Here is a 6,370-nt window from a genome sequence, read left to right on the forward strand (position 1 = left end):
CCTCTGCCTTTTTTTTTTTTAATCCCTGGTCCCACTTTTCAAAACTGCACAGCCGCATGATGTTGATGCAGCCACTCCCTGTGCCTGTAAGCACCTTCGGGCACCAGACCCCAGCCTGGCTTCCATCTCTAGAACCTCATGCAGTACCTAGGGCTGGACTGGTGTCCACTCGCTGTTTCGCAGACTGACATAACTTTGCCTCTTCAGTGGACTGTAGCTGGTTAACCCCCTTCGATCCTAATTCACCAGAAAGCATGGTGACAACAGCTGAATGGGAAATAATTGTGCATTTTATAATCAAAGGACATTCACAGCGGCTTGTTTCAATAATCTAAACCCAAGTAACAATTTATGAGGGTCAAGGAGACATGTTTTGAGTAGCTGGACTCTTCCAACACCTCCATGCCATACCACACAATCTGAGGCGGGTTCTCCTGCAAATGGACTTGCAGCGTTATGTGCTGTCCCTAGATGCCTTACGTTAGTTTGGCCTTAGCCCTATGTGTAGTTGTATTAATTTTCCTGTGTACATAACTTTTCTATAGCCACAATTTTGTGTAATCTGAAAGGTCAATATTTGACCCGTTTTTCTCTTTCCATCAAAACCCATCTTACAACCCAGTGCTTTGATCACGTACTGCTGCTTTCAGCCCCAATGTCTACCTCACTGTCCTTTGCATGTTTTTTCTAGGAATTTGGAAGCGATCCAAATTTTCTCTACAGATCAAATTTTGTATTTTGTAAAAGAGAAAAAGGGGGCACAGAAATGCTACTGGCAGAATCCTGAGTTCCCAAAACATTTGTACCACGTGCTGTGTTCACGTTCCACGTATCTCTGAAACACGTCTAATGCTGGCTCCTCTGGACCTCCCTGTTTCTGCTTGTTAGCACCATTCCATCAGGCCTGTGGGATTAAGCTGCGATCTTGGGCTCCTACTCTTTAAACTTTCACTTGCACTTCAGTTTGTGTCTCTTACTTGTCTTTCTGGTCCAAACTACCTCATCATTCAGCCCATTTATACTTTATAACTGTGTTGCTGTAATAGGTGGCTAATAGACTCATGATCTCTCCAGCCTATTTATTTTACAGATGGTGTAGCAGAACCAGCTTAATCTAAGTCAGCTTTTTATAATAATAACAAAAGTGTGCTTTTTTTTCCCATATTCAGTCAAATGCAACATCCATCTAGACTATTATCATCACTCTTTTGTCTTCCATAATGCAGCGTTCTTAATAAGAAGGGAACTATACAGACGATCTCTGACCCACATATTGTTCATAATGGCAGATCAAATATTTATTTTCTGATTATTTCTTACAGTTTCCTTAGGACTTTCTCGTGGATAACATCAGAAAATTCCATGTGGCTAGAATTTGCTCTTTTACCTCAAACATTCTTAACCTAGAAGACAGTTTAAGAAAGGGAATCTGTCCAGTGGCTTCCCAGAAAACAATTCTTATTCGGTCTCTGCTATAGTATTTTATTACCTTCACTTAGGGCATGTTTGCACCATAATCAACAAATGGCTTGATTTAACTGTTTTCTGCCCTTTGATGATACTGAGAATTAAAAAAGTACCTTGTTTCTGGTTTTGAATTCCTTCTCCAGGTGTCCCACGGATTGTCCGGCCCATTATTTTTCTGCATTGTACGCGATACGCCATGCCTGCCTGCTGCGCCCCTGCTTCCCACAAGTGTGTTTTCCCCAAGCATCTGGTTATTTATGTTTGAACATCTGGTCTTTTTGATTCATAGCAAAAATTGACCTTGGCCTTCTAATAATGAGGTTTTTATAGGTCCTAGAATCATAAAATGTTAAAGCCGGAAGGACTTTTGTAGATAACAGAGGCCAACAGTTTCCTTTTATAAAGAGAACCAAAACTCAGAAAATCTAAGCATCACAAGCAAAGTCACAGTTTGTGAAGGGAGAAAGGTAGAACCAGCCTCCGAACAGCTTCATTTGTTTCTTAGGACTGGAATTAAGACACCAGAAAATTATAGTATGAGGAATTCACGTGTCTTCTTTCCAAGGGTTTAAGTTTTCATGTTAGTACTTTCTTAGATATATTTTCAGGAGGCATAGAGAATAGACATTCCACGGTTAAAAATTTCAGGCTCCTTGAGCAGCGAGTGGGATATTGTTTCAGAGAGAACTAATGTGCAACCTAAATTTCATCTAAGGATACCTGGCCACAATTGCTGCAGGATGCCTATTTCTTTTAGACTCTTCACGTGTTAAAACTACAATAATGACGGCCATAATTCCTAACTGCAACCAGTGTGGGGGAAATCATGACATTATGTAAGGAACTTTGTTTATCTTTTCCTCCTAAAACTGCTCCATGCTTAGAAGCATTAGGCTTCTGATTGACAGCACTTACCTGAATGGCAGATGCTGTCCCAGAATTAAAAGTATAGTCCTTAAATTTAAATTCTAGACACACTCCTGAATAGCAGTACTTAGGGAAAGTACTGACACGGAAACCTCTTCTTTCCCTGTAAAATGGAAATAATGCCATTTACCTCACAAAGGGTGAGAGGTAAATAAAAAAATTGTGAAAAAAATAAAATTTTCATTCATAAGCAGACAAGAGCTAGAGAGCTGAAACTGTGTCCCTTGATTATCTTTTATTTCCTTCGGTGGTACTTTGTACAGTCATTGTGTACAGTAAATTGTCAAATTGTTTTTGACAATGGTGATTAATGACAACCAGGTCTCATAATTCTCTGTTCTTAGTCATTTCCTACTCTTTTGTTCTCTATACTCTCAGCTATTTCCAGGTTTGAAGCCTTCTAGAAGCCTGGTTCATCTAGCATAAAGCGCCTTATGGGGGTATGGGGGGGTGTTTCAGTAACTACTTTTCTTTTTTATTTTATTTTATTGAGAAACAAATAGCAATGAGACAGTTTCAAAACTGATTGATAGGACAGTCTCAATAATTAATACATTGTACATTGTTATCTTCTTAGTGGTTATCCACAGTACAAGAAGCAGACAGAATATCCTGTCCAAACACTATTAGTACAAATCTTCCTTCTCACTGAATTTAGCAAAAGTAGCTGTATATCTATCCTACCTATTCTGCATATACAGATGCAGAATGGTCCTTCCTTTGTATCCCCTTTTTTTGTTTAGTCCTGTCAGAAATGGGTATTCCATTGGCATCTAAATACTATAGGTGTGTGAATTCAGCAAGACAATCCAACACAGTCCAGCAGTCTACAATAGTAGCCGGTTATTCACAGAAGTTGTTGACTTGAGCCTACCACTTTTCATAATGACATGGGGATAACTTTCAGAAGTTGATGATCCACCTCCGAATTACACATATGTACTTTGAAAAGTGACGTATGTTCCTAAATTATCACCAGTTTCCACACAAATGAAGTACTTTATGTTAGTTTAGAAATTACTGGGTGAAGCCAAGTTAAACAATTTAAAGTTGACTTGCTTTGTTTTATATAGAATCTTTAAAGCACTCATGTGAATCCTAATTTCTAAAGTAGGAGGGTGATAAAATATGTAGAATTCCTCACCTCTGTTGAGCCATAAACTCATTTTTTCACTGGGTATCTTTCTAATGGGTGTGGTGTAATGTGGAATAGTTGAATTTCAACTAGCTGTAGAGTATGTACTCAATTTGTTCTCATACTATCAGTTTCAAATGATAAGACTCCTTCCCTTGCTTTTGTTTTCTTCGGTATAATGACTGAGACTGTATCTCTTCCCCTTATTTATCATTTCAGGGTTCAGATGCTGCCATCTCTCAGGCTGAACTTCTCCAGAGAATCGTAAGTTGTTTAAGTCTGACCTCATCCGTGAGCTGCTCAATTCCCACTTCAACTGTCCTGCTCTAATCACATAGTTTTCAAGGTGCAGAGTAAAAAAACGATGAATTGACTGTGGCGATAGCAACTAGCTTTTGAGTGTGCATTGTGCCAACACCTTTCCATGTACTGTCCCGCTTGATTGTCCCCACAACCTTCTGAAAAGGTATTACTATTTCCATTTTACACAGGAAAGAACTTGAAGAGCCCTCCAGTGACTTCACTTAGGAAGGTCCCACGCTAATGGGGTGGTGATGGTGATGGCGGGGCTGGAGACAGGACCAGACTTGTGTTTAGCTTCTGTTACCTGGATTGCCTTTCCAGGGCTGGTTCCACTCTGATCTAAGCACAGTGATGCTCCTAAGCAGAGGCTGCAGGCCAGCCACACGGTGCTTGGCCCTGGGTGTCACATGCTGCAGTCCATACTCACCGGCAAAGAGAAATTAAGCAGTTTGCCCTAGCTATCAGGTAGTGACTGATGAAGCCAAGTTTTGCGACTCTCTATCGTATGGCCAGGACAAGCTCAGGGTCCAGGTGAGCTCTCCCTTTCCTTGATGTCACCTTCACTGGGCTTTTGGATCCCAAGCAGGTAATTTTGTCCACATTTCTTCTTCCCCACATGTATTCTGCCCTAAGGTAAAAGTTAAAAACAGTATTTTTGTTGTCGTTTGCTAATTTTTTAAAAAACATTTGTTTCATTTGCTAATTTTGTTTGAGAAAGACAAAAGTCTCAACCTTAGCACTTCCCATTCAGATGATGTGGAAATTTCTGAATTTGCAATTAATACCAGCCCCTACAGCCAAGGCACTTGCAGGGTGGTGGAGGAGGGTGGTGGGTACTGGGGTGGCACTGTTGGCCCCAAGCACTACCCAGAGCCCAGACAAGCTTGTGGGAAGGACACAACTGTCTTTTGGAAAGGCTGGCCATGAAGTGGGGTTTATGAGATACACCTAGCCACCTGCTCATGGGGGCCCTTAACTCTGCAAGGAGCTGCCCAGAAAGACCGAAATCTCTTAAGGGTCCCTGGGTTGTGGATGGTTGGATGCCTCCTGGCAAAGACGTCAGTGACTGTGTCTCTGTGATCATAGCTGCTGCAGCAGCCAGGCCCAGAAGCTGCCAGACAGCCAGGCCAGCAAGAGCCAGCTTTCCTCACAGGAGTTTCTTCTAAACTTCCTCATGTCTGTCTAGGTTGAATGATGCTGCTGAGAGCACCCATGAGAAGGCCCAGATGTCTCCATACCCTGGCTCTCAGGTGGAGTGAAGCCAGGTTCCTATGGCCGTGGGGGAAGATGCCCACGTGGGTGGAAGTCACATCTTTCCTGTGTTTAATGAAAAGGATAGACACGTGGTGAGAAGGAGCGAGAACAGCACACACACAGTTGAAAATGGTAGACCCAGGAACCTTACAGGTGGGCCTGTGCTGGTTGGCTGAGGACTTTTGGAATGTTAGGACACCAGTCACACTGAAGATCTCATCTTGACCAGGTAGAAAAGAGACAGCAAGGGAAATAACGTTACTGGTACATCCTGATTCTGGGAAAAACATTCTGCAGTTTGTATCCATTGAAAGGAATGGGCCACTGTGGAGAATGGGCCATTTCAGAGGGTGGTAAATCCAGGAGAAAAGATTTGTGCCACCCTGAAGAGAGAATTTGGACAGGAAGCCACAACTCCTGTCAGAAATCTAAGGTAGAAAGGCAGGTACTGGAGAAAGCATTACACAGTCTCCAGCCAAGAGCATTTTGTGGTCTATAAAGGTTAAGTGGGTGACCCTCGAAACACAGATAATGAGTGGACAGAGACAGAATCTGTGAGCTACCATGAATGAAACAGGTGAAAGAACAGATCCTCTTCCTCTGAAAGCTGGTGATAGTGCCAAGGAAGCGAAGTCAGGGGACTTTAGCAATAAACTCAAGCTTCATGCCAGCTGCTCCCAACTTACTCAGCTGGAGGCTTAAGCAGGGTGCAAACTGGAATGGCGACCTGTACCCTGACTGTCATCGACAGAGGCTTAGAGTCTCATGTAAACCAAAACCTTCCCCCCACAGGGGTGGACATAAGGTGAATGACACAGAATTCCCACTAAACTAAACAGGATGGGTTGCTTCTTTGGTGATTATCGCTGAAACTGCACAGTTTGTATCAGGAAATAATATTAGGTAAGTATGGACGACTGGGATCACAAACTATCGCTTTCCAGTTAGAATAAGAGGATTATACTAATGTGTTGTTTATGTTGTACAATAGTTTAAATTATACAATAATGTTCTTTGAAGAATCATAAATAAAACAGCTGTATCTTCTTTGATTAACCAGTCTCTGAGTCTGCGTTTGTCAGTTCTTCCTTTTTCTTGATGTTAGGTTATCATCTCATGTAACATACGATACTTTTTGTTTTGAAGTTTAGCTTTATGAGATTTTTTATTTGTTGTTTGTAAACTGTCTCTGGTTATTCTGAATCTGGGGTGCCTTCAGTTTTATGGGAAAAGTTTAATCTCCATTTTAGCCCATAAGTACCAAGTATTTTTGAACAACAACAA

The 6,370-nt window shown here is 41.6% G+C and overlaps 1 pseudogene; it reads left to right on the plus strand.

The window, feature by feature from the left end:
- The first annotated feature begins 2,250 nt into the window (after positions 1-2,250).
- On the plus strand, positions 2,251-6,052 carry LOC101593184 (annotated as a pseudogene).
- Positions 6,053-6,370: the final 318 nt, after the last annotated feature.

This window comes from Octodon degus, unplaced genomic scaffold (genome assembly GCF_000260255.1).
Source record: "Octodon degus isolate 3935 unplaced genomic scaffold, OctDeg1.0 scaffold00046, whole genome shotgun sequence".
Lineage (NCBI taxonomy): Eukaryota > Metazoa > Chordata > Mammalia > Rodentia > Octodontidae > Octodon > Octodon degus.